Source organism: Gopherus evgoodei, chromosome 4 (genome assembly GCF_007399415.2).
Source record: "Gopherus evgoodei ecotype Sinaloan lineage chromosome 4, rGopEvg1_v1.p, whole genome shotgun sequence".
Taxonomy (NCBI): domain Eukaryota; kingdom Metazoa; phylum Chordata; order Testudines; family Testudinidae; genus Gopherus; species Gopherus evgoodei.
Genome location: NC_044325.1, coordinates 115,568,737 through 115,596,394, shown reverse-complemented (window position 1 = coordinate 115,596,394; position 27,658 = coordinate 115,568,737). Strand labels below are relative to the sequence as shown.

The following is a 27,658-nucleotide window of genomic DNA, read 5'->3' as shown; positions in this document are numbered from 1 at the left end:
CTTCTCCAATGTTTTGTTGGTGCTTCCACTAATAAACAAACAAAAAACAACAGCCCCTTAAAAGGGATGGGGGAGAATGTAATATCCTACAATAAGGTAAAAAAACAAAACAGGGTGGAGGGACATGAAAAACGATATTGCCATTAATTGGCTTTTAAAGACTCTGCATTTAACTAAATCTTAATATGCTGTATAAAGAACATCTTTCAGGAAGGATTTTAATAAAACCTCCCACGCAGTGTCTGTGCATTAGGAAGCTCCAGGTAGCTGCTATTTGGACAAAGAGCATTTTCTTACCTAAGTAAATGGTACATGACAAGGGTTGCTGCTCTGCTGTCTCATATGCAAGCCTTGAGGGAGCTATGAGGCAGAAGATGGAAAGCCAAGTGTTTCCACCACCTAGGAAATGAATACATGATGCTGGAGCAGCGCAACCTGGAGGATATTATTGTGCTCTTAAAATGGCTCTTTTAATATTTCATGCTTACACAGCTCAGAATCTGTATTAACCAACTGAATGGCTTCCTTCAACCAAGTCATCTTATAATTAAGCCATAAAGATGTACCAGTCAGTGGTACTTTCTAAGAGCTTAAATCATGATGACTTTCATGGTATCATAAGGCTTGAGGCCAAAGACCAGTACTGTATACTGCATGATGCTATTAGATCATGTGGACATAACAGATGTGAGGAAGGCTGGTCTTATAGTTAAGACACTGGACTGGAAGTCAAGATGTGTGGGTTAAGTTTTTGCCCCTGCCACAGACTTCATGTGTGGTCTTGGGCAAGGTCCTTAATACTGCTGTGCCTCAGTTCCCCCTCTGTAAATGGGGATGATAATTCCTTTCTCCCACACTTCATCTTTTCTAGATTGTAAGCTCTCCAGGGCAGGGACCTCCTCTCACTGTGTGTGTGTGTGTGTGTGTGTGTGTGTGTGTGTGTGTGTGTGTGTGTGTGTGTGTGTGTGTGTGTGTGTGTGTGTGTGTGTGTGTGTGTGTCGCCCAGCACAATGGGGCCCTGATCTCAGCGGAGGCCTTCCTGTGTTATTGTAATGCAAGTAATAATTAATACTAAGGGTGTGGCTCACAGCACTTCACAATAAAATAAGTAAATCAGGAAAGTTCAGCTGAGCACAAGGTTGAAAGAGAGCTACTTAACTGAGTCTTAAAAATTGAGAGAATTTCCAGACTGGGAAGATTCAAGAGCAGAAGAATTCACTAATGAGGCACACAAATGGTGAAGTGACTTAGGAGCCTGTTATATTTTCAAAAGTGACTTAAGTGCTTCGGGGCCCAAGTCCCATTGATTTAAGAGCTTGTCACTGATGTGCTTTTGAAAATGTTATCAGTAATGCTTTAAATTATGTAAATATCCAAATAATAGTCCTAGCTTAGGGGACTATAGTGAGGATGAAGGAGAGAACACCATATGATTCATTACAATATTCCTTGGTCACCCAGATCACAAAGTTTTTTTCAGAAGTAAAAACAAAAACCATTTTAAAGTCTAAGTGAATTGATATTGGAAGCTGGTGCAAAGTATCCTAAGATTGGAGTTGTAAATAGTGCTGACTCAGTCCTAGTTGATCTTCTGGGTATTCAGTTATGAATAAACTAGAGACCTCCAATGAGTTAATCAGGGAATGCAGCAAATGAAGAACTACAGTCATTAGAATTTTGATATTGTAAAATACTGTTGAAAATACTTAGGATTTAGAGTGTCTTTCATATAAGGATCTCAAAGCGCTTCACAAACCTTAAACCTCCTAATACCCTGTGTGTGGTAGATAAGTGGCAGTATCTGCCATTTTGAAGATGCAGAAATTGAAATGAGAGAGGTCTAATGACTTTGCCTCAAGATCACGTAATATGAATTAGAGTCAAATATTAGAGCCCTCCGATCAACACTTCAGCTCAGGTGCTGAAACCCTTGTCCAATATAGTAGCACTTTACTTCAAGGACAGCTCTATTTGCTTCAGTAGATCTACTTGTAAAGCATTTCTCATTGTGAGTAAGGTGAGCTGAACCTGGCCTTTTTTGAATTGGTTTGCCTAAGTGGAGGTCACTGCAATCTTGTTGGCTTTTTCTCGTGGGAGGGCAGAATTGGTAAGTGTGCCTTAGGGTATGTCTAAACTACGGGATTATTCCGATTTTACGGAAACTGGTTTTTTAAAACAGATTGTATAAAGTCGAGTGCACGCTGCCACACAAAGCACATTAATTTGGTGGTGTGCGTCCATGTACCGAGGCTAGCGTCGATTTCCGGAGCGTTGCACTGCGGGTAGCTATTCCATAGCTATCTCATAGTTCCCGCAGTCTCCCCCGCCCCTTAGAATTCTGGGTTGAGATTCCAATGCAGAAACACTGTCACGGGTGATTCTGGGTAAATGTCGTCACTCAATCCTTCCTCCGTGAAAGCAACGGCAGACAATCATTTCGCACCCTTTTCCCCTGGATTGCCCTGGCAGACACCATAGCATGGCAACCCTGGAGCCTGTTTTGCCTTTTGTCACTGTCACCGTATGTGCACTGGATGCTGCTGACAGACATGGTACTGCAGTGCTACACAGCAGCATTCATTTGCCTTTGCAAGGTGGCAGAGACGTTTACCATCCCTATTGCACCGTCTGCCATTGTAAATTGGTGATGAGATGATGGTTATCAATCATTTTGCACCGTTTGCATTTGGAAATTGGCGACGACGGTTATCAATCCTTTTATATCATCTGCTGGCCTCACTGAGGTCGACCAGGGGCGCATGGACAAAAATGGGAATGACTCCCCGGGTCATTCCCTTCTTTATGTTTTGTCTAAAAATAGTCAGTCCTGCCTAGAATATGGGGCAAGTGTACTAGAGAACTAGAGAGCACAGCTGCTCCGGGTCAGAGCCCCAGAGATCCCGCAGAAATGATGAGCTGCATGCCATTCTCGGGGGTGCCCCTGCAACAACCCCATCCGTTGCTTCCCTCCTCCCCCAACCCTCCTGGGCTACCTTGGCAATGTACCCCCATTTGTGTGATGAAGTAATAAAGAATGCAGGAATAAGAAACACTGACTTTTTAGTGAGATAAAATGAGGGGGAGGCAGCCTCCAGCTGCTCTGATAGTCCAGGGAGTACAGAATCTTCTTTAGACATGAAGGGGGGGGGGCGCTGCTGGAGCGCAGTCTCCAGCTGCTATGATGAGGAAGGTTACCAAGCCTTCTGTCCCGTCTGCCGGGAATGACCGGGAGTCATTCCCATTTTTACCCAGGCGCCTCCGGCTGACCTCAGTGAGGCCAGCAAGGAGCACTCACGGGCTGATGATGATGATGGATATCAGTCATTTTGCACCATCTGCCACTGGGAAGGGGATGCTGGTTTTAAGCGCTGCAGCACTCCGTCTACCAGCAGCATGCAGTAGACATAGGGTGACATTGAAAAAAGGCGAGAAATGATTTTTTTCCCTTTTCTTTCGGGGTGGGGGAAGGGTATAAATTGAATACATACACCCTGAAACACCCGGGAAAATGTTTTTGACCCTACAGGCATTGGGAGGTCAACCAAGAATGCAAATGCTTTTCGGAGACTGCAGGGACTGTGGGATAGCTGGAGTCCTCAGTGCCCGCTCCCTCCCTCCATGAGTGTCCATTTGATTCTTTGGCTTTCCGTTACGCTTGTCACGCAGCACTGTGCTGAGTCCCTGCTGTGGACTCTGTCTTTCATAGCCTGGAGATATTTTCAAATGCTTTTTGTCATTTCGTCTTCTGTAACGGAGCTCAGATAGAACAGATTTGTCTCCCCATACAGCGATCAGATCCAGTATCTCCCGTACAGTCCATGCTGGAGCTCTTTTTGGATTTGGGACTGCATTGCCACCCGTGCTGGTCAGAGCTCCACACTGGGCAAACAGGAAATGAAATTCAAAAGTTCGCGGGGCTTTTCCTGTCAACCTGGCCGGTGCATCCGAGTTCAGATTGCTTTCCAGAGCGGTCACAATGGTGCACTGTGGGATATCACCCGGAGGCCAATACCATCGAATTGCGGCCACACTAACCCTAATCCGCCATGGCAATACCAATTTCAGCGCTACTCCCCTCGTCGAGGAGGAGTACAGAAACCAGTTTAAAGAGCCCTTTATATCGATATAAAGGGCTTCGTTGTGTGGACGGGTGCAGGGTTAAATGGGTTTAATGCTGCTAAATTTGGTTTAAACGCGTAGTGTAGACCAGTCCTTAGAAGACGATGTTTGCAGCAAGCACGAAGAGTTGAACAGCTCTCTCCTGCCATGAGAAGAGAGAAACTGCTGGGACCTAAATTCACTTGTTCCTGACAAAGTATTTTTGCAGAGAGGAAAAGCAGAACTGGTGCAGTTAGACTTCTGAGGGGAAAAGGATGTTTGTTTCTGAATCAAAGCTATAAGGGAAAAGTCTTTTTGGAAAGAGGGTAAATCCTTGCTTAGGAAACACTCAAACCCTGGCAGAACACTGAGTTAATTAGTTTATTGCAGCAGGAAGATGCTTATAACTATCAAATAGGTAATATTCTGTAATTGGACCAAAAGCTGGCAGAAGAGGATAAAGTATTTGTAACACACTATAACAAAAGACAAAGAGCCAGCATGCACTTGCACCTTCCTAAAAGTTTAACTGTATTTCATACAAACCTCTACAGAGCTGTTCCTAGTGCCTCTGCTTACTATAGAAGCATCAGCGCTTAGGGATGGAACAGGACTGGAGCGGGATTGTGTCGTGTAGCACAGAACCACAGTCAAAATGTGTGAGGAACTGGTCATTGGTGTGGAATATTTTGAGAGGCTAGGTGAACCAGGGCCAGACTACTCAAAAATAAGGATGCTAGTTAAACAGAAATGAAAAGGAACAGCCACGAGTGAAAAGCCTGTAAGCTGCATGTAAACCATATAAACACACTATAATAGAGGCTCAAACTAAACATATATCGTAAATTGAAAAGAAGGAGGACCAAAAATATGCACTATGGCTAAACAACAGAGTAAAAGAGACAGTGATAGGAAAAAAGGCATCCTTTAAAAATTGGAAGTCAAATCCTACTGAGGAAAAGAGAAAAGAGCATAAACTCTGGCAAGTCAAGTATAAAAGTATAATTAGGCAGGTGAAATAAGAATTTGAAGAGCAATTAGTAAAAGGTACAAAAAATTACAGCAATTTTTTTTGATAAGTGCAAAGTAATGCATGTTGGAAAACATAATCCCAACTATACATATGAAATGATGGGGTCTGAATTAGCTGTTACCACTCAAGGAAGAGATCTTTTAGTCATTGCGGATAGTGCAGCTGCAGCCAAAAAAAGCCAACTATGTTCAGAACCATTAGGAAAGGGATAGATGATAAGACAGAGAGACTATCATAATGCCACCATATAAATCCATGGTATGCCCACACCTTGAATACGGCATGCAGTTCTATTCACCCATCCCATCTCAAAAAGGTATATTAGAATTGGAAAAACTCATTGCCATGTGATGCTGTGAAGGCTGAAAATATAACTGGGTTAAAACATCAGGTAAGTTCCTGGTGGATAGGTCTATCAATGGCTATTAGCCAAGATGGTCAGGGACACAACCCCATGTTCTGGGTGTCCCTAAGCCTCTGGCTGCTGGAAGCTGGGACTGGACAATGGGATGGATCTCTTGATAATTGCCCTGTTCGATTAATTCCCTCTGGAGCATTTGACACTGTCCACTGTAGGAAGACAGGATACTGGGCTAGATGGATCATTGGTGTAACCCAATATGGCCATTCTTATGTTCTAATTTGGTCAGGATACCAGTGCTAATACCTCTATTATACATTTTTATTATTTTATGTATCTTTCTGTAATATTCCCAGGAAGCTGAATTTTAGGAGATTTGATGCCCCTGAAGAGTTCAGTCTGGAAATCAGGAAATGTGTGGCCATGATCCATCAGATGTAGTAATTGCCAGTAAATTTTTGACAGTTGTAATCAGGCTATGCACCTTAGCAACATTTTTCTTAACCACAGGTCAACATCCGTTCTGTTTGAGAGCTCTTTCCTCTCTTGAAGTGACAAATGGTGCAAGGCAAATATTTCAGAAGTAATGCCGATTTTGGTATCCGTGTCAGGAAACATTTCTTTTGTTGTGCAGGATGGGACTCCATTATGTTTTCTGTAAACCTAAAGCATGAAGACACTGACCTGCCTCTGAAATTGGTGCTGACTGCATCTTATGATGATCTGATACTATTTTTTCAAAACGTGGGATAATGTGTTGCTCATGACAGTGAGGGACTAATGACACTTCCTACCTGGGGCTAGTGCAGACAACCACTATCACCCTGCATGTGTCTTAGGTTAGAACCCCTACCCAGAGCCCCTTTGTAATCAGTGTGGTTCTATGTGGGTGTCCCCCCAGAGTCAGCTGCAGAATCAGGGTCAATATTCTGTGCAAGTCCCCACCCCGCACTTCTGGCAGAAGATTTCCATTCTGCTCTGGAACACCACCAGCTATGGCAGAACTGGCTTCCCTCTCTACAAGTCTCCCAATGCATTTCTGTTAATGCTTCTGCTTTCTGGCTGCTGACTAATCCATATCGCTCTGCCAGTGCATCTCAAGTCCAAGGTCCCCATGTAGCTCTAACAATCCAGCTCCAATTCTGAACTTCAACACTCCCTGCTACTGCAGTTCTGGGCTGGGACACCACTCCCCCAGTGCTTTTCAACACCCTCCCTTCATGGAAAAAATAATCTTCATTAAAATAAGGGATTAACAGGTTTGAGGATTGATGTCTTCTGTTTAATCCAAGAGCAGGTTAAGTATGAACAGTGGCAGTACCAGATTCCCATAGTATCCTTCCAGCATGCCTCAGTCCTGCTTTAGAGGGATCATTTCTAAGATAAAATTCTGATGTGGGAAGCTCATCCATTAGGAGATCATTTTACATAGGCCACCCAACAGGAATTGGGATGGAACAACTCTTTGTATTTGTGTCATAAACAGATAGCTAAGGGTTAATGTCTCTTTCACCTGGAGCACCTGACCAGAGGACCAATCAGGAAACCGGATTTTTTCAACTTTGGGTGGAGGGAATTGTGTGTTTGGGGTCTTTGTTTTCTGGCTGCCTGCTGTCTCTGAGCTTTGGAGAAGTAGTTCTACTTTCTAGTCTTCTGTTTCTAAGTGTAAGGACAAAGAGATCAGATAGTAAGTTCTATGGTTTCTTTTCTTTGGTATTTGCATGAATATAAGTGCTGGAGTGCTTTAATTTGTATTCTTTTTTAATAAGGCTGTTTATTCAATATTCTTTTAAGCAATTGCCCTGTGTTGTGTCATCTTAATACAAAGAGACCATTTGTATTTTTCCTTTCTTTTTTATATAAAGCTTTCTTTTAAAACTTGTTGGAGTTTTTCTTTACTTCAGGGAAATTGAGTCTGTACTCACCAGGGAATTGGTGGGAGGAAGAAATCAGGGGAGATCGGTGTGTGTTGAATTGGCTAGCCTGATTTTGCATTCCCTCTGGGGGAATAGGAAAGTCCTTTTTGTTTCCAGGATTGGGAACGGAGAGGGTAGTTTCACAGAGCTTGTGTCTGTGTATCGCTCCAGGAGAACCTGGAGGGGGGAAGGGAAAAAGGATTATTTCCCTTTGTTGTGAGACTCAAGGGATTTGGGTCTTGGGGTCCCCAGGGAAGGTTTTTCAGGGGGACCAGAGTGCCCCAAAACACTCTAATTTTTTGGGTGGTGGCAGCAAGTACCAGGTCCAAGCTGGTAACTAAGCTTGGAGGTTTTCATGCTAACCCCCATATTTTGGACGCTAAGGTCCAAATCTGGGACTAAGGTTATTACAATTTGGTACCGGTGTTCAGCCAAATTCAGTGACATGCGGTGAATGACTGCATCTGTCATGACTGATCTCCTGAACCATCCTTCCTGCACTCTTTAATTTTTCTTGTCTTGTAAAATAACATACATTTGCAAAAGAGTCTAGCCAACGAATGTGTTTTCTCATCAAGCCTATGGCAAACACGAAACATCTCAACAGGCACCCTCAGGAATTAGCAATTGATTGATTGTCTCTAGTAATTATCTTTTCAGCCATCCAAAAGCACAAAAAATGATTTAGTGTTGATGACTGGAGTTATTTAAAGTAACTGTGTTTAAAACACTGAGCCTTTGGGGATTGTGTTGATTAAGAGAGAGATCTGCCAGATGTTTCAGGTACAGGGGATGTCGAGAAGGGATTAATTAATATTTTGACAAAAATTGTATTTTTCAGTATCTATGGGTTTGGGGCATGGAAAAGTCAATAATTCCTAATGTGAAGGGTTCAAAGAAACAAGCATTGCTGAAAAAGTTGTATTAATGACTTTGAAAATTAACTCCTGTCGTCTCTTTGTTTAGAGTCTGAAATCTTGTGATATTCGAAGTACCTCGTGACATATCCTGACATCACACAGCATCTTTCTCTACTGTGTATCTGAGACACAAATAGGGCCCCGATTACCCCAGTATATGAGCATGTCACAATCTTTAATGTATTTTAGTCTCACAACATCCCTGTGAGATAGGGAATTTCTCGTTTCCATTTTGCAGCTGAGCACAGAGATATTGTGACTTTCCCAAAGTGACACAGGAAGTCTCTGTCCATTCCCAAGTTCTAAGCTAATACCTCTAACCACACATTACTTGATGGACTTATTACATGGTGTGACATGATATGCAGTGGTACCTGCACTACCTCCTGCCATCACTCCCCATCTCTTCAGTTGGATTCTGGCTCTCAGTGGGAGAACTGTCTGCTTAACTGCTGCATTTTCCGGTGTCCCTATATGTGTTTGAACAATGCATGTCCATGTAGTGTGGCTGTTATTAAAAGGTGCACTATTATCTACAACCATAGTTACTCAAGATCTGGTACTAAGATTGATCTTTGAGGTGGACCGACTGCCACAGGACACTGGGAAAGATATTTGAACTTTAAATGCCCCAGATTAATTTGCTGGGTATTCTTTTTTAAACTTCCTTCTTCTATGTGAAGTGTTCTCCTTTAACAGTTGCCAGTCTTGTTTATTTTGTTAAATATGACATTCTTCCTCTGAGCTTTCATTGTCTGGGAAACTGCTCGTAGGCTCTTGGAGTCTTTTGAGTCTAGACGTGCCTCTTTGGTATGCAATGTCTTCAAGTCCAGCGGTATCATTAGGGAGAGTCACCCTTTGATGGTGGATTTCTTAAATGCGTCCTCAGTGAAGCTTTGAAAACTGGTGTTACTTTACCTCTCTGTCATTTGTTTTTACTTTATCTGATGCAAAAGACTATTCTGCAGAGGGCAGAAAATGTGTTTCATAAAGGATTTTGAAAGTTGGCTTCATGCCGAGTTGGAATGAAACCCAAAAGTTTTTAAATCTTCTGTGAAGGAAAATTCTGGGAGGAAAAAAGGGGGATTTATCACGTTTTGTTTTGATGGAATTGAAACATTTCATTTAGATTTTGACTTTTTACAAATGTATTTTATAACTTCAGATGTTTTAAAATGGAAACAAAGTAATTTCAAGACAAAAAATTGCAATAATTCTTTCTGAAAATGTCAAAGCAGGAGGTTTTAATGTAGTCAGATCCTTTTTCCCAAACAAAATTATGGTGAACGTTTTGTATTAGCGGAACTGTATATGCCAGTGGAATGTGGTTCAGCCAATTTTTCTCCAACCAGTGCTAGCTGCTATTTATTTGTATTGTGGTAGTGTCTAGAAATCCAGCTGAGATTAGAGTCCAATTGTGCTAAAATAGGCCTTGCCCCAAAGAGTTTATCATCTAACAAGACAAGATAGCTATACCTCAATTTCAAATCTCAAAACATAGAGCAGGGATCGGCTAAAACCGACTTAATCAGATGCATGGAGTGGGAACACCTGCCTACATTATTTTCCACTCCATCCATCTGATGAAGTGGGTTTTAGCCCACAAAAGCTTATGCCCAAATAAATGTGTTAGACTCTAAGGTGCCACAAGGACTCCTTGTTGTTTTGTTCAGTTGTGGTCTTTGTTTTAAGTATGAATTTCATGCCTCTCTTACATTTTTTTTCCCTTTTCTTGTATGACATCTATTAGTGTAGTTTCTGGGCACAACGTATGTGACTCAGGCACAGACCAGAACAGAGTTACCCCCAAACATGTATCTCATCCACCTCCACTATGCTGATAGATGCAGTGCTCCCTTTGGAAATCAATCTGTTTCTCTGAATGAGAGAGGATTCCTTTGCACCAGAATAGCCCCCAACCGTCAGCCCCACAAGCACTACCCAAAGGACAGTGTCTTAAAAATAAATCTCTTACAAGGCAACACTTTGCACTCTCACTGGACCACCTCTTTTTAATATTTAGAAGCTGTGGATATTATTTCTCTAGCACCAAAAGCATGTTGGTGCTTTTCAGGCAATGTCCCTGCCCTGAGGAGCTAACAATTTTAATAGCTACTATACCTGAATAATAAAATTATTTTAGAGCTACTTGGAGTTCATTGGGTTTATGCGCTCATGACTCACTTCATACTTACTTACAGCTCTCATGGAGATCCTCTTGCACAGGGGACACTATTAAACCAGAGTGCCTTCTCATTGGACTTTGGAAATCCAGCATGACGTTTGGCATTAACTGGCCCCCTTGTTGGATGTCTCAGAAGAAAGGCCTCAAGAGAGGGACTGGGCTGTGGATTCTGAACTAGCCTCTTGCTTCTGGAGTTTCACATTAGAGATGAGGGCATGTTGATTAGGCTAGTGTAGTGACAACTTTACTCCTGAGGGTATTCTGTGCCAAAAATTAAAAATTCTGCACACAACATTTTAAAAATTCTGCAAGTTTTATTTGTCAAATAAATGCAGAGGCTCCAGCATGGTGGTGGGGAGCGCTGGTCACTGGCTGCACAAAGATGGGAGATCACACTGCAGCCCCCCTACCCCTGGGACACTGACCTAATGGTGAGGCTGCACCTGAACCAGGCATAACACAAAGTCTGGACCCGCCCCAGAAACACTGTGGGGCCCTGTCTCTCTGTGCCAGGCACACCAGATGTGGGACAGGCAGTTCAACCAGGTAGGATCCTAGTGTGGAGGGGCTCCGTGTGGGGGGATCCAAGTGTGAAATTGAGAGGATTGTGTGTAGAACAAGCTGGGTACAGGAATGATGTGCAGAAATGATGTATCTGTGCTGTTAGGGAGTGGTACATGGCTGCTCTTGCAGCTTCCCTTTTACTTCCCTTTCAGAAAGTCATTTTTCTGCGAGGAAGCAAAGAAATCTGTGGGGTACATAAATTCTGCACATGCGCAGTGGTGCAGAATTCCCCCAGGAGTACAACTTGCACTTGCACTACCTGTGCTGTACCTGCTCCATGTATAGCAGACATCAGTGTGCAGGAATCTGGCACCTTTTATCTGTATTGAATTCACATTAAAAAAATCATTTTCAACTGTTCTCTCATTTGCTAAGGCCCTGCCTCCCCAGGGCTTTCAAACGTGTTTAACAGCTGTATTTAAGTAGTAAGCATAAGTAGTTTAGAACCTGTTGGCAGGTATACCTGGTGGTGACATAGGCCAAACACTGTTGCACTTAAGTTTAAAAAAAAAAAAAAAAAAAAAAAAGAATGCTTGAACACTAGACCCAATTTTGATTTTGGAACAGAGGATAAGTTGGCTGAGTGCTAGGGTGGGGAGGAGGTATTTATAGGGAGGAGTGACTTGTGTCTGAGCGTATGAGTGATCAATTATGCAATATATGACAGAGGCACAGGAGATCATTTTTATAAAGACAAAATTCAGACTCCCATAGCGTGCTGACTTCTGTTTACTTGTGAAAGTAAACACAATGAAAAGGTGAACTCTCTGCTCTAATCTGTGCAGGGCTGTGTGATGGGGTGTTGGCCCCACACAAGGTAGAGCAGGTTAAATTAGGCTAATTAACCTGACAGCCTGCACCTGGGGCAGGGCCAGGAATTGAAAGGCTGATGGACGATGGAGAGCAGCTGAGAAGGAGCAGGCAAAGCTGGCATAAAGCCAGGAAGTTAGTATCAGATAGGTACTGCAGGAGAGGTAGTCTGTAGTCATTTTTTGGGAGAAGGGAGTTGGAGCTGAAAAATTCAAGGGGGAGGTCAGAAGATACGAACGGAGAAGTAGGAAGGAGTCTAGGGAAACAACAACATGGGGAGGGTATAAGCAGACCATAGTTGCCGGACATATGGTCTTGGACTGTAACCTGGGGTAAAGGGTGGACCCACGTTCCCCTACCAGCCCCTGGGAAAGTGGCATAGACTTGACAGTGGAGCCAAAGACAGCCTGGGATAGTCATCCAATGGAACTTTGAAACCCTGGAAAGGGAGAACTGTACAGTGACCTGTCTGGAGGGCTAAGTGACAAAGGAGGAGTACCCCAAGTACCAGAGAGCGAGAGAGAGACCATGGGGCAAGGGAAGGGACATTGGACTGGAGCGAATACCCAGATGCAGCAACAAGGAGGTTCCCTACCGGTGAGTATACCCTGTGATAGGCTGAAAAAATCGGACAGGGAAATAGGGAAGAAACATTTTGCATGGAGATCAGATTTGCCAAAGGAAAATGTAAGTTCTGCTGGATCTGACCAATGATCCCCTCCTCAGGGATCCAGGATCTGACAATGATGCGTGCCAGATGCTTCAGAGGAATGTAGGTGTAAAAATCCGTTAATGCACCACATCGTATAACAACATCTTATGGAGAGTACATCTTTCTGACTGCAACTGGTAAAAAGCTTATGCCCTGAAAGAGGAATCATAGCCATTACCCTGTTTATCATAGCTAGCTTGACTGCGCTGCTTTTCTTATTCATATAAATGTTGTATATGATTGACAGTGTTTTGCCATGTCATAAATACATACTTGTTGCACAGCTGTTACTTGTATGTTCATGTAGAACTGTAACATTTTGTATAAATCCTCCTGATTACTAATTTCTAACTCTGGTGCTGTGAAGGACCCAACTATAGTAAATTGTGTTGTTTGTGTTCTTTGAAGCTTGTTTAGAAAGGTTCTATTAGTGCAGTGGTTCTTAACCTTTACTGCAGCCTGCACCTCCTTTGGTTCTCAAAATATGTTCTTGCACTCCCTATCAAAAATCAAAATATGTTCTCGCAGCCCTTATCAAAAATAATTGAAGTAGGTCAGTTCTTTAAACCTAGATATATTTTTTGTTTGTATATTACAGTAATCATTAAAAATGGATAATGTTAATAAATACATAGGTTTGATGAAACAAAGTAGTGGTACTTACGTGCCTGTGCTTAATTTGTGTTTTCAATGATTTACCTTCTAAAAAAATCTGGCATGTCTCACACCTCCAGAAAGGGCATCTCGCATTTCCAGGGGGTGTGTGCACCCCTGGTTAAGAACCACTGCATTAGAGGCATATGAAGTTGCTAAATAGCATTCAGTGAGCTAAATGCAATTGTTATACTTGCTGATGCTTCTTACTGTAGACATACTTAAATAGAAACAGTTACAAGATGGTTGGCTTTAATAATCTCTTGTATATTTTCTATACCTACTCTCATTAAGTGTCACTTTTTTCCCCCTTGAGAAGTACCTCAGAGTTTTATAGCACTGCCATTGAATAACACCCAGTGCATTACTGGGGGTGGTGGTGAGGGTCTCATACTGGAACTATAAGTAACTGTAAGTTGTTCAGATGATCAGATTCCTGGACTATCCAAACACTCCTACAGATATAATTCAGCATGTGAGGGCATGGGTGGGGGGAATCTCATTCCATTGCAACTATTAGCAACTATTCTATCATAACTTTAGTTATTATTTTCACTTGAACGGTTCAACTGAGAAGGGCCTATTTGTCTAGGCTCTATACAGACATAATGTAAGAGACCCATACGATCTTACGATCTTTGTTTTACAAATGAGGAACTGAGGCACAGAGCTTAAGTAATTTGCCCGAAGTCACACCTGGAGTCTGTGGCAGGGTAGAGAATTAAACTTGGATCTCAAGGTTCCTAGTCCAATGCCTTAACAATAAGACCATCCTTCCTTTAGGGCAGCAGTTCTCAATCTGTGGGTCGGGCCCCCATTTTAATGGGGTCACCAGAGCTGGCATAGACTTGCTGGAGCCCGAGCCCCACCACCTGGGGCCGAAGACAAAGCCCAAGAGCTTTAGCCCTGGGCTATGGGGCTCAGGTTACAGGCCCCCTGCCTGCAGCCGAAGCCCTTGGGCTTCGGCTTTGGTCCCCTGACCTGGGATGATGGGGCTCAGACTTTGGCCTCCTGACCTGGGGTGATGGGGCTCAGGTGGGCTCAGTCTTCAGTCCCCACTCAGGGAGTCGTGTTGTAATTTTTGTTGGCAGCACGGGGTTGCTTTGCAATGACATTTGAGAACCCTTGCTTTAGGGAGATGAAGAGGAACATTCATGATTTAATGGAAATAAAGATGCGTTCATTACATTATTCTTGCATGTTCTAAAACATCAAAGTGTATTCAGCCAGTCACATTGCTTAATGTGCTGGGCATTCAATGACTCTTCTGTTTAGTGATGCCACTGTCTATAGTGGCAATAAAAGATTGTTCCACTGTCACTTTTGTTGGGAGTAGAGGGCTTAGATATTGAAAAAAATGGTTTCCGATCCAAACTTTCTCTGACAGTATCTTCCTTACCTCCGGCCCTTGGGGAGGGCTGGTTCAGAAACTCCTGTAATACAGTTTATGTATCATTTCCTAGTTGTTTGTATTGCTACTGTATTGCAAAGAATACCCCAAACCCACCCACATATTTCTCCTGCTTCCTCCCCACCTGAACCTTCCTTCTGACCGCACGTCACAGACATAAGCAGGAGGGAGAAGTTCCTTAGAGACAGCCTGTTCATGCTGCTCTTTAATTGGCACCAGGGAGCTGAGCATGTTTTCAGGCAGTGAAAAGACTGGGTCAGAAGTCAAGCCATAGTTCCCATAGCGAGGAAGGATGGTCTTGTAGTTAAGGCCTGGATTCAATTCCTGTTTTTTGCCACAGTCTTCCCATGTGGTCTTGGGCAAGTTGTTTAATCTCATAAACCCTCAGTTCTCTATATGTAAAATGGTGCTTAATCTTTCTTACCTCACATGGGTGTAAGGGGGGTAAATTCATTAGTATATGTGAGGCGCTCAAACACTATGGGGATGGAGGTCACATAAGAACCTACATTTATCACTAGCCACTACGCCACATTTTCTAAGGGACCTCAACTTGGCTTTTAAACTTATGCCTCTAGTCTTTGTTTAATATTATTATTATTATTGATTATTTACTATTTGTATTACAATAGCGCCTAACGGCCTCAGGCCTGTAGTGCTAAGCATCATGCAAATGCATAGCAAGAAGACCATCTATTCTCTGAAGGATTTACAGTCCAAGTGTAAGAGGAGAGACAATAGGTGGATTCAGCAAACAGCTCTGGGGAGTACAAGGTAACAGTGAGATGGTTACAGTCAGTGTGGTTGGTGGAGGTCCCAGCACACAAGCTCTCCAGGCCCGGTTTTATTTGTTTTGTTTTGTAGACATCTCAGCAGCAGAGAGTTTTAAGGAGAGATTTGGGTGAGGTCAATGGACTGGCCATGGAAATTTTAGATGAGGTGGAAATGTGAAGGTGGAAAATGTTGAGCAATCAAGACTGGTATTGTTATTGGGGCAATGTTAGGGTTTGTTATCCTAATAACATAGAAATGAGGATCGATAGGGTGGGACTAAACCATCAAGGGCCGTAGAATGAAGATGAATAACTCGTGTTTTATGCTGTGGGGAAGTGGAAGGCGGCAGAAGAATGCAAAGAGGGTAATGTGGTGGAAGCAACAATCTAGGTAATATTTGCTGCAGCATTTGGAATAGATGTAAGTGTGACAAGATGGTATGTGTCAAGGCCAGAGAGGAAGAGGTTGCAGTAATCAAGATGCACAACGTGGATAGTCTGAGCTTTGTCAGATTTGTGTGTAGAAATCTGGCTCTTTGTGGGCTACAAAGTGTTTTTCCTCCCTTTAAATTGAATTATTTTAACTGTCAGTGAGCCCTTGATAATGTAGTGATATGTGCTCCAGAGATTTGCTCTTCATATTAGCATGCTATTGCATTCTATGTTGAGGCTAGACAGAGCCGCTCATCTATGCCTCACAGCCCCTATGGACTCACTTCACTTGCTCACGGGTGGGTCATTAAATAAGAAGAGAGACCTTGTCAGCAGCAAATACTAAGCATTGAGATTTATATTAATAATACATTTACAAGGGTCACTGAGTGTCCCTCTAAATTTATTATAGACTCTGTCTTTCACAGTTTCTCTGGGATAGAACTACTTGGTTTTGCTTCACTGTCCCCCTAATCTGAATCCAAACTATCCAGGAGGTACCCCGTGATGCAGTTTTTTTTGACAGATACCCTGTCAACTTAGAAATCTCTATTACCTTAGTCTGTATAAAATATTGCCTCCCACTCTGCTGGGGAAATAATGAATCATGATTGTGATGTAATTGATTCTGGAGTATATACCTTGAATTTGCATGTTCAGGTACATCTTAGGTTGGTAGTGACTGAAAGCGGTTACCGTCTAATGACTGACTCTTGGCCTGTGTGAATTAAGTTGGTGAACTCATATCAGTTCCTAGTGAACATGTGTCCACATCACAGAATCCACCACTACAGATGCTACTTGGTGTCACATGCAGGAGTGCAGGTAAGAGGCTGCTCCTTATTTCTTGGCGCAGTCACATGCTGCGGGTTAGGATTACAAAAGATTTATACCACTGTCACATGGCATGGGATAATTTCCACAAATAGTAGCGGCATCCCTTACACTTGACACTTCTGAATGGACCATGGAAACTGAATTACCCTCTCACCTGAGAGTAGGTTCCTCAGTGACATATTGGAGGGGGAAAACGAAAGGAAGCTTGTACTTCTGCTGCTTGCACTCTTTGTCCTGTACATAAACAGAAGACTTCAGTCTTCTGAGCTGGCGAGCCAGTGCCTTTAACCAACACTAAATTCCTTTTATTTAAAAATAAACAGAGACTGATAAGCATGAATGGGACTAATTTTTTTTAAACATTAGAAATTATGCAGTGTATCAGTCTTTTGATTGTTAAAGACTGAGATCTCTTCATATGTCATTATGGATGCAGAACCATTGTTTTTTCTCTCTCTTTCTTTCATGTTGTTAAGAAAATACCATGAAATAATTTTGCAAATGATTAGCTTGGGGAATTAGAGGGCCAAAGACTTAACTCCAACTGTTTTATATTTTATATTCTGGGGCACATGACTTACGAAGAAAAGCTGAGGGAACTGGGCTTATTTAATCAGTAGAAGAGTAGACTGAGGGGGATTTGATAGCAGCCTTCAACTACCTGAAGGAGGGTTCCAGAGAGGATGGAGCTAGGCTGCTCTCAGTGCTGGAAGATGACAGAAGAAGCAGCAATGGTTTCAAGTTGCAGTGGGGGAAGTCTAGGTTGGATATTAGGAAAAACTTTTTCACTAGGAGGGTAGTGAAGCACTGGAATGGGTTACCTAGGGAGGTAGTGGAATCTCCATCCTTAGAGGTTTTTAAGGGGTGGCTTGACAAAGCCCTGGCTGGGATGATTTAATTGGGGTTGGTCATGCTTTGAGCAGAGTTGGACTAGATGACCTCCAGAGGTCTCTTCCAACTTTAATCTTCTGTGATTCTATATTGGAGCATGTTGTGCTGCCACTACACTGCTAGGCCAGCTGTCCACTATTCATTTTTAAAGCTAACTTTGCCTTTAAGACTTTTTATAGTTAAAATAGGGTATCTTGGTATGATCCGTGCAGGAAGGCATGTATGTAACCAGGTCTGTGTGGTTTTAGTGCAGATGAAATCCAAAGTTGTGTTTAGTGTTGTGAAATCCAAAATATGTTTGAGATAATGTCAGTGAAATTGAATTCTGTTAGAGAAGAATGTCTCCGCTGCTAGATAAAAAACATTGCAAAGACTTGATGTTTATTTTAAAAGCAGGAGACATTGATCCTGTGACAGTATTCTATTAAGGTGATTTTATTTCTACTCTATGAAATGACTTGTGTACATTTCTTCACTTCATCTGATGAATGTTGGTGCAGAATAAGATGTTGCCCACTCTGTTTTCATTGATGCTATGTTCTGACAGATTTTGAGAATAAATTTATGGCAGGCAGCATGTTGCTAATTACTGACCAGCTGATCATGACAGTACAGGGTTCCTAGATGTATGGGAACTAGCTAGTTTCTGGGGTGTGTGTGTGTGTTTTGTTTTTTTTTAATTTTTTTAAATGTAACTTTTCTCATTGAGGCATCCATTGTTCTGAGTGGCTGGCACTGATAGTCTGTATGAGGGCATTGGGCCAATTTCTGGCCTCATATGTGTGTGTGCAATTCATTGTGATGAAGCTCATGGAAGTTGTGCTCATGACTGTAAAATCAGAATTGCTTCTCCTATCTGAGCTAAAGCAAGTCAGTGGTGAATGGTGACAGCTGGTGATCCAGTATCTATGGCCTCAGCATTCTGGTTGCTGGTACCAAAACTATTATGAGTCTCTTTCCTCCTACCACCTTTGTATTGATTCTAAGTGGAATGATGCTATAAGTGCCACCCACAATCTGCTGAAGTCTTCAGGGAAAGTGAGAGAGCACATGCAGGCACTGCACTATAATTTCAAGGCACAGCATCAAAGTTGGAGACCATCCAAATTGATGTAGGGTATATGTGTGTGTGTGTGTGAGTGTGTGCCTCTGTTTCCTATGTGATATAGTGGACATGCACAAAATATCTGCTGTTTCTGTTATTACAGAGGCAATATTTACCTCTGGAACTTTCAATGTAACACACCCATGATCCCACAGGACTTCATGGTTGTCGCTATGCTGGGTACTGTGACCTTTTGAATCTTCATGGTAGGACTATGCATAGGGCTCTTGCATAGGTCCCTAATGCTTTTGGTCACATAGAATCTGTGTGTATTCTACTGGGCCTTTGACATGCTGTTGAACCCTTCCAATTCTCTCTGGTTGAGGGTAATTGCGCATGGATACACTGACTGGTTAGTTGCAAAATAGGTTCTTAACCTAGGGTTCATGAACAGGTCTCAGGGGATCATGACTACTCTGCCCTTCCCATATCGTTAAATGTGAGAGAGTGCTGGGGGTCCTTCTTTGTAAAGGAGGATCCTACTGTGGCAAAAGTGGAGAACCCCTTGCATAATATGTTAAAAGAACATTATTAAGGTTGCAAGGTCAAGCACTCAGGAGTTAGGAAATGCCAGATTAAGGTTGCCTGTGCAACCTTGATTTGGCCTGCTTGAATTCTTATACAGGCTTTAATTACGTGATCATGAAGTATTTTTTCCACTTGTATAGTGCTCAGGGCGGACCTGCTACCAGTGCCAAACGTAATAATGAGATGGCTAGTCTTGTAATTAAGGCATTGGATTATGACTCAGGAGTCTTAAATTCAATTCCTGGCTATCCCATAAATGCCCTGGGTGGCTCTGGGCAAGTCCATGATTTCTGTACCCCGGTTCCCTTTATGTAAAATGGTGATCATACCTCACAGGAGTTTAGGGAGGCACTCAGCTGTTCTGGAGATGGAGTCCACAGAAGAATCTAGATAGAATGATTAAAAACTAATCCCCTTCCCCAGTCTGTATCTCCTCACCATTCTGTACCTCATTGTATTTCTCTACTCTAGGTTCTTTCGCTTCCTTCCTCACTGCATATTTCTGGTCCATTTCCAGCTTCCACTTCCATTTAAAAACCTAAATTCACTAGCATCCATAAGACTGATGCACTGCTCTGACATCACTGACTTAGTTATTAGCACTAAAGCTATAAACACCAGTTACATTCCTCTTTACAGGTTGGGAACTGAAGCTTTGGCTACACTAGCACTTTTGTTGGCAAAACTTTTCTCAGTCAAGGGTTTAAAAAAAATGGCACCCCCGCCCGATGTAAGTTTCATTGACAAAAGCACCTGTGTGGACAGCGCTATGTTGGCAAGAGACACTGCTGCCGTTCATTGGGAGTAGTTTAATTATGGTGGCGGGAGAGCTCTCTCCTGCCAGCACAGAGCAGCTGCCCAGGAGACCTTACAATGATGCAGCTGCAGCAGTACAGTTCTGCTGCTATAAGATCTGTAGTGTAGCCATAGCCTCTGGCACAGAGGCATGGAGTGACTTTTGTCTTAGGGGACACATTTCTGTTTTTCCCTTAAGTTATATAAGGTGATGACATGGGTGTAATTATTTTTTAAGCAATAAACTACGGAGGGATTGACTGAGTAATTAAACCAGTCAACAATAGCTCAGCAGGAGGAGCTTTGAGAGCTATATAAAGAAAATAGTCTGAAAGCAGCAAACAAGCTGTTCTCAAGAGCTTTCCTGACCAGATGGCCAGAAGGATGAGAATCCCATGCCGCTGCTGCAGCTCCCTCTGTGGCCTTGAGAGAGAGGCAAAGCTAAAAGCATATTTTGTGAGCCCAGGCTCAGGTTGCTAATGGCCAGTTCAGGACATGGGGATGAGAGATCAGATCCTCAGCTGGTGTCTTGCTAATTTACTGCTGGGGCTGATTCGCACCATCTGAGACTCAGTTTTGGGGTGGGAGTACAAGAACTGGGAAAAAGTGTTAATCTCCATTCAGCGTCCATATGACTGCAAACAGTCTGCTTAGTGCCTGCTCTCTGGGACCAGCCGTATTTTACATATAGGTCTCCCCAGTCGTGGCAGGCATGTATCAGAGACCAGCAGCCAGTTCTATACTGAAAACTACTTGTAAATCAGAAGCCCTTCTCCCACAGACAGACTTCTCAGCTAAGTGAATCAGCAGTGACCCTTAGTGGCAGAACAGAGTCAGTGCCTGCTGGTCTTCACTGCACAGCCCTCCCTTTACTAGGATTTTAATTTCACAACTCAGATTAAGATTAAGGATGAAATGATCCCTCTCCCACTGCCATTTATTATCACTGGGAGCCCAGTTTTTCAATGTGGTCATCTTAATAAGATGCTCAACATTTGCCTGTGAACGTTTAGATCAGCACTCTGGCATGTAAACGGCCATGGTGTTAATCTAAGCATAGATATGATGTATGGATACCTCATAAGGGCCCCATACTTGAAAACCACATCCTCCTGCTCCAACACAAAAGCAAATATTCTCCCTTTTAAAGGATAAATAATATGGAGGGCTTAGACTCACACCTTTGTCTTTGTTTTCATGTAAATTAAGATTCTTGAGATCCTTCAAGTTTAGCATCTATGTGCAGCCTATCAGGGCATACAGTGCACTTTATACACGTCACAGCACTGCAGCATACTTTTGTCCATCCCCACGTCTATCTGGAACTGAAAACCAGAGCTCACGACTAGAAATTATGATGATTGGTATAAGTGATGATGTTGTTGTATTTTTTATGGTTCAGCATTCATATTGAACCAAGGCCATGCTTCAAAATAGGTTTTAAGGAGAGCCCCACCTGTTCATTTTTCAACAAGACAATCTGCTTTTCTATGTTCTTATGTTGAATTAAAAAAAAACGATTGGCAGAAGTCAATTTATTTTCTTGGCTGGCATCCGATTTCTGACTGGTTTTCTAGCCAAATGGCATCTCCTCCTCCCCCTCTTAAGGTTTGCACTTCTGGCTGCTCCTCATAACCCTTTGGACATGAAGTGGCATGCCTGGAAGCTGTGTGTAAGTCATTTGGGCCAGCACAGGGCAGTGGAAGAAGAGGGCTGAAGACTTGTTCTAAGAAGACAGGGTGGGCAGGGAAGAGATGTTTTAATTAAATAAATCATCAACTTACGTCCATAGCTCTTTTTGCTAAAATTAAGTTGATGTATCTTCTGTGAAGTTCATCTTTAGTGTGTGTGTACGTGGCCTAAATTTTCAAAAATGAGTAGTGATCTTGACTGCCTCAATTTTTGAGTGCTTCATTTGACACATCTTCAGGGGTTCCCAAACTGTGGGTCAGGACCCCTCAGGGGTCACTAAGTGGTTACGTGGAGGTCGCAAGCTGTCATCCCCCAAGCAGCAGATCTATGCCTGGCAGGGGGAAAGGATCACACTCAGAGGCTTGCCATGTGAAAGGGATCACTAGTATAAAAAGTTAGAGAACCACTGCCTTAATGGGACCTGATTTTCAGAAAGTGTTGAGTACTTGCCCTCTGAAAATCAAGCTTCTTCAAGAGTTTCACGTTGGGCATGCAAATCACTCGTCACTTTTGAAAATGTAGGCTGTAATGTGTCTGTACCTGGTAGGGAGCTGGACAGGATAATATAATAGGTGTAATCCATCCATAACTTCTGTGGTGCAGTAGCTGATATCTATATATTGACTATATATGGCGATTAAAAATAAATGGGGAGGTGAGAGTGAGAATCCACTTCTTTCCCCCATTTACCCCAAACTCAATTATTGTCTGACTTTTATAACAGTTAAAGCTAGGAAGTCCTGGCCCTGAGCTCTGTTCATCTAGCCTGTGAATAGGTTGCATTAAAAGAAAGTGGAGAGAGAGAGAAGGAAGGTGTTTAAAAAACACTTTGAGTCAGGTGGCTTTGGAGTAATGTTTTGGAGAGCTCCATGGGGAGCCCATTAGGCCCTGATGCCTTGCCACTTTATAAATTTGCACAGACCTCCATTAGTTCCGTTTCTGAAATTTCTTGATCTAACCTGTCTTGGCTGGAACTGGCTGCAGCAGATTGATGGTTGGGAAAAAATGAGTTTGGGGCTTGGCTTCTAGAGATTTGTATAGCGAGCTGAAATTTACAGTGCTCCATAAAACGCAGGCTTATTTCATATGGATCCGAAAAAGTGGTTTGCAGAGAGCTCTGAATGGGTAGGGGTCTGTGTTATGACTTGAATTGTGCTTTCCAGTCTTGTCACTTGGCTCAAGTAGTTTTTTTTTTTTTTAAATATATGTGGTGTGCTGTCCTTATAATAGGAAAACACTTGCTCCCTGCTGAATGCTCTCAAATACATCACCTCATGGAGATGGCACTTAAGAGCACAGGACTACATTAAGGTGGAAAGGAAATAATGTACTTTCACTTGAAGTTAACCAAAATAAAGTTTAGAAACCCCACAGTGGTGACAGGTAAATCCTCCAGGTGCAGCACTGTGAGAACATTTTTTCATACCACCCAAAAAACCCCTTTTGTGGAACGGTGCCACATGTTAGTAATAAAAAAAATACTTTGGACTTACATAGTGCCTGTTGTCTGAGGATCTAAAAGCACTTTACAGAGGTGGTTAGATATTATTACTCCCATTTTACACGTGGAAGAATTTGAAGCACAACTGGAGGGTGTAACTGCCCAAGGTCATGCAGTGAGTCAGTAACAGAGTTGGGAACAGTCAGGTCTCCTGACTCTCAGTCCCTTACTCCAACCACTAGACCAAACTGCCTTCATATTAGTGACAGGCAAATCTCCTTCAGCTGTATAACCTGTTAGTTCGAGAGCTCAGGGCAAGTGTGGGTGAATAACTAATGTAACATCTATCAAATGGGATGGTTCTGTTATATTAACTTGGATAGAATACATGGACTAAAGGTGTTAATGTAACCTAATCACTGTCTAACATTAAACAGTGTTAAATAAGGTCTGGGGCTTGGTATACAGAGACCTCAGCCTGCTTGGCACCATGGCAAACACATCATTAAAAATTTTGTAATCTTTTATTAAAGGTACGGAAAAGAAGGAAACACGGTTAAAGCATTTGAAATGTAAAGTACTAAATAAAACTTTGATTTTAATAACATCCCTCGTTCCTTTTCCCCATAGCTGTAGACAGGTTTTAGTAGGAACTCTCCCATCCCCCTTCCCCAATTGTTTCTCTTAGATGGTATCAAAGATGCTAATAACTGTCATCCCAAATGGTGTTTGGGATTCTGCTGCAGCCGGTAGGGATGGTGATGTCATCTGGGTGTGTGTGTGTCTCTCTCTCTCTGGCCCCTTTTGGTCAGGATACCTATCAGGATCAGTATGATGAAGGCCCAGAGTTGCAGGAAACAGTGAGAGTGGCAGCCATGATGGTGAAGCTAGCACCAATAGCCTTTGTCTGTTCGTTCTTTCTTTTTCTTTTTTTCTTTTTGTTCGTTCATACTCTTCACCTCCTCCTCCCCCCCTTCCCGGCCTATTCTTTTAAGGACCTAAAAAGGGAGTGATGGATGGAATAGCCCATCCCCTTATTGTTTTGTCTACTGATTAGACCTGATATCTACCAATTTTGGCTCATTAACTTCTGGCTCAACATCTCCTGTTTTAAACAAGCATAATTTCAGCACAGTCCTTGAATCATATTAAGTTGGCCTTTTTGTTTAGACTAATTTAGTTATTCTGTCTGCCTTTTGTATCTTTTCCCATCAATATTTGTTGTCATAGGTATTGTAACATCTTATAAACCTGTATATACTTTTCACAGGCTCAGTCACAATTTGGGTAAATTTGTAGGCACAGTTGTCACAACAGTTCATCTTTAGGCATCTATGCTCTGTAAATCATCCTGTGAATTTTGAAGCTTTCTGGATAAATGATTAGAGCATACTGCAGCCTTGTGAAACAGGTGACTTTGAGGAAAAATCACCAACTTGGCCTCTTGTCTCAGGAATTATATGGACAAACTGAACTGAGGGCAATTGTAATATTGATATTTTACTCTTGAAAGGTCACTGTGTTTAGGGGTGAGATGTCATTAACTGTTGAGTCTCAAGGTCTTCAGCTGAATGTGACTGGATGAAATGTGCTTAAAGAGAAGCTCCTTCAGGGCACCATTTCTATTTATTTGAAGGCACTGAAGTAAAACGTAATACTACAGTTGTCCATAAGTGACCCATATCCTAGGTGAACATCCATAAGCATTTTAGGACAAGGGTCATGATCTATAAAGAAAGAGCAAGATCTTGTTGTTGACCAGAATAAATTAATAGTCCATGGGGCATATTTTCTTGCCTACTGATTAGCAATTTTGGGTGTCCCAGTTTTTGAGGGCCCAACTGCTACACCATAGAGCATCTGCCCTTTGAAAATCAGGCCCTCTTCAGGTGCGTCAAGTTGGGCACTTGTAATCACTAGCACTTTTGAAAATTCAGGCTTTTCATCCTTATGTGTTGTGACTTATTAAAAGTGGGAACATCAACTAGATTTTCCTTGAACATAAAGCATTACATAAACACACAAGCAGAATATGAGATTGTGACATATGAGAGCACAATTCAGACTAATGTCTAGCTGTATCATCCCTGCCCTGTAGCCTGGATTACTCTCACACAGCTTCCAGCCACATCTTGGCTCTTACCAGCCTTGGTTATACTGCAGGGTGACCCCAACACACTTGGTCTTAAATTTCCCGCTCCTAGAAATGTATGTCCTATACTGCCCCATCCTCTCCTGAATAATACAAGTTTATTTATAACGTTCGTTATTTCTTTAATAGAAATAATATGCACACAACTTGCCACCCTAAATGGAGTTTCTCAGACCCTTCAATTTAAACAAGTTTATTTACTACAAAGAGATTTTACGTGAGTACAAGTAATGAGGCATAAAGGTCATAAATAGTTACAAGAAAAATAAAGATAAAATGCAACTGGTGCCTGACTTTGCTTTGAATTTAACATAGTTTGTTTTCTCACCACAAGCTTTCAGCAGTCTTATTGACCAAATTTCTTCGGTCAGGGCCCCTTCTCCCAGGATCCAGTGAATGCTTCCTTTGTCATTTCAGGTGCCGTGAATGCGAAGGGCAGGGAGGTGGGGTGGTGTGGTGCCTTGGGCTGTTTGTCCCTCCTTTTTCAAGAGAATGATGCACACTATAAACACATTTCCAGCTGAGATTCAGGAGACACAAGTTCTATGTGGAAGGATGTTCCCTGCTGCTTTTTCCTCAGCTATTTGAGCTTCTTTTGTTTCCCTTCCGGCTTCAGGACTCTGTTTACTGCTTAAATGCAAATTAAGCCGAACACACATTCCTTTAAGACCAACGTGTTTGCCAGCCTCAGTTTGGATGTGTTAATAACACCATACAGTGGAATCTTATCGCTTCACGTACAATGTTGCTCCACACATTTTACCAGGACAATAATGACCAGCAAATTATGAGTTTTTAAATGATACCCCACAAGGCATGCTTTGTACAAAGGTTATTACAACTGGGTGTGGACAGCAGGTTACATTCTGTCACAGAGGTACAGAAAAAGCACATCCATCCATTCAAAATAGAGCAATGCTGGACAGCTGTTTCTGATCCATTACAGCTCCCAGTGGAAAGAGTGGGATGGAGAGAATAAGGAGATGGGAGGAGAGGGTAGTGGGAGGGAAGGAAATAATCACTGCTATTTGTCTCAAGGAGTATCATTCAATGGACCAACATTAATGATTCTACAGTTAGATGCCATTCCTGGCTCATGGTTGGTCCATTCATATTTGTACTGAGACACTAAAAGGAAAATGAAAGGAGCAGGGGACCACTAAGCAAAAAAGGTTCTAATTAGTATGTTAATATCTCATCACAAAGGTGGTCAATATCAGCACGAATAGTTTCACTGATGGTTTTATAGTACACTCTTAATAAGGGTGGCAAAATTGTAAAAAAACAAATATAGAATCATGTATCCCTTATAAATTAGTCCTCCCATGGCGGAAGAAAATGGCATTTATCCTTCTGTGATCTCTTTGCTATTTCTCCCTGTGGTTCTTTTCTTCTTCCCAGTGAGCATTTGTGCAGGGATTTTTTATTTCTCTTTTTTAAAATGAACATGTTATGTGTATGCGATGATGCATGTTTATATTAAGAAAGGCAAAGGTGACGCGCAGTACATCTTGCCCTGGCAGTGGAAGGTTGAGAGGTTTGCAGTGGTTCTTAGGACCAGTCTACATAGCAAGTTACTATCTGGCAAGCCCAGGTATGAATCTACAGATTCTAGCTTACCACACAGTAACTCACTGCACTGCCACAAGTGTCTACCCAGGAGTCCTGGAGTGTGACTTGGCATATGATACTGTCAAGCCACACACTGGGACTTTTTCAATTCTATAGCCATGTCCATGCAATATATTATAGTACAGTGTTAGTGTGCTACAGATTCTCACCTTGGCTTGCTACACAATAATCTGTCCTGTAGACAAGTCCTCAGTTGTGTTTAGGGTGACCAGATGTCCCGATTTTATAGGGACAGTCCTGATATTTGAGGCTTTGGCTTATATAGGTGCCTATTACCCCCCCACCCCCATCCTGATTTTTCACCCTTGCTATCTGGTCACCCTAGTTGTGTTTAATGACCAGTTGCTTCTGTGGAAGTGTGGGAGAATCTTGCTTTTCATTTCCTTGCTGAGTGCCTGGCTCTAACCAATGCTCGTGCTCTTCGCTAAATTCTTTCAAGAGTTTTATGCATGAAATGGTGGCATGGCAGTGGTAGTGGAAGGTTTCATTGCATTGAAACAAGTGAATTCCCTATAGTACCACTAGATTTATTACGGCTGGATCCTCGCAGAGAGAATGTTAGTCAGAGCAAGGTTGCCAAAGACAAATAAATCAACTAGACACACTGAAATTTATGTTCCCCTCCAGAGAACAGAATGGGAGCTGTGATTTATATATTTATTTACTTTAATAAATATAAAAAAATAAAGTGTGACATTTATAGGGGATTTTGGCAG

General features: G+C 42.3%; 1 protein-coding gene and 1 long non-coding RNA gene across 3 annotated transcripts in view; both read left to right on the top strand.

Moving 5' to 3' along the window:
- Nucleotides 1–27,658, top strand: part of TSPAN4 (tetraspanin 4) — a 692,791-nt gene that overhangs the window by 169,079 nt on the left and 496,054 nt on the right. The gene's annotated exons all lie outside the window — the stretch shown is intronic.
- Nucleotides 228–14,350, top strand: LOC115650536. Its single transcript, XR_004000121.1, has 3 exons — nt 228–238; nt 14,158–14,177; nt 14,289–14,350. It is a non-coding gene; the product is annotated as an uncharacterized LOC115650536 (long non-coding RNA).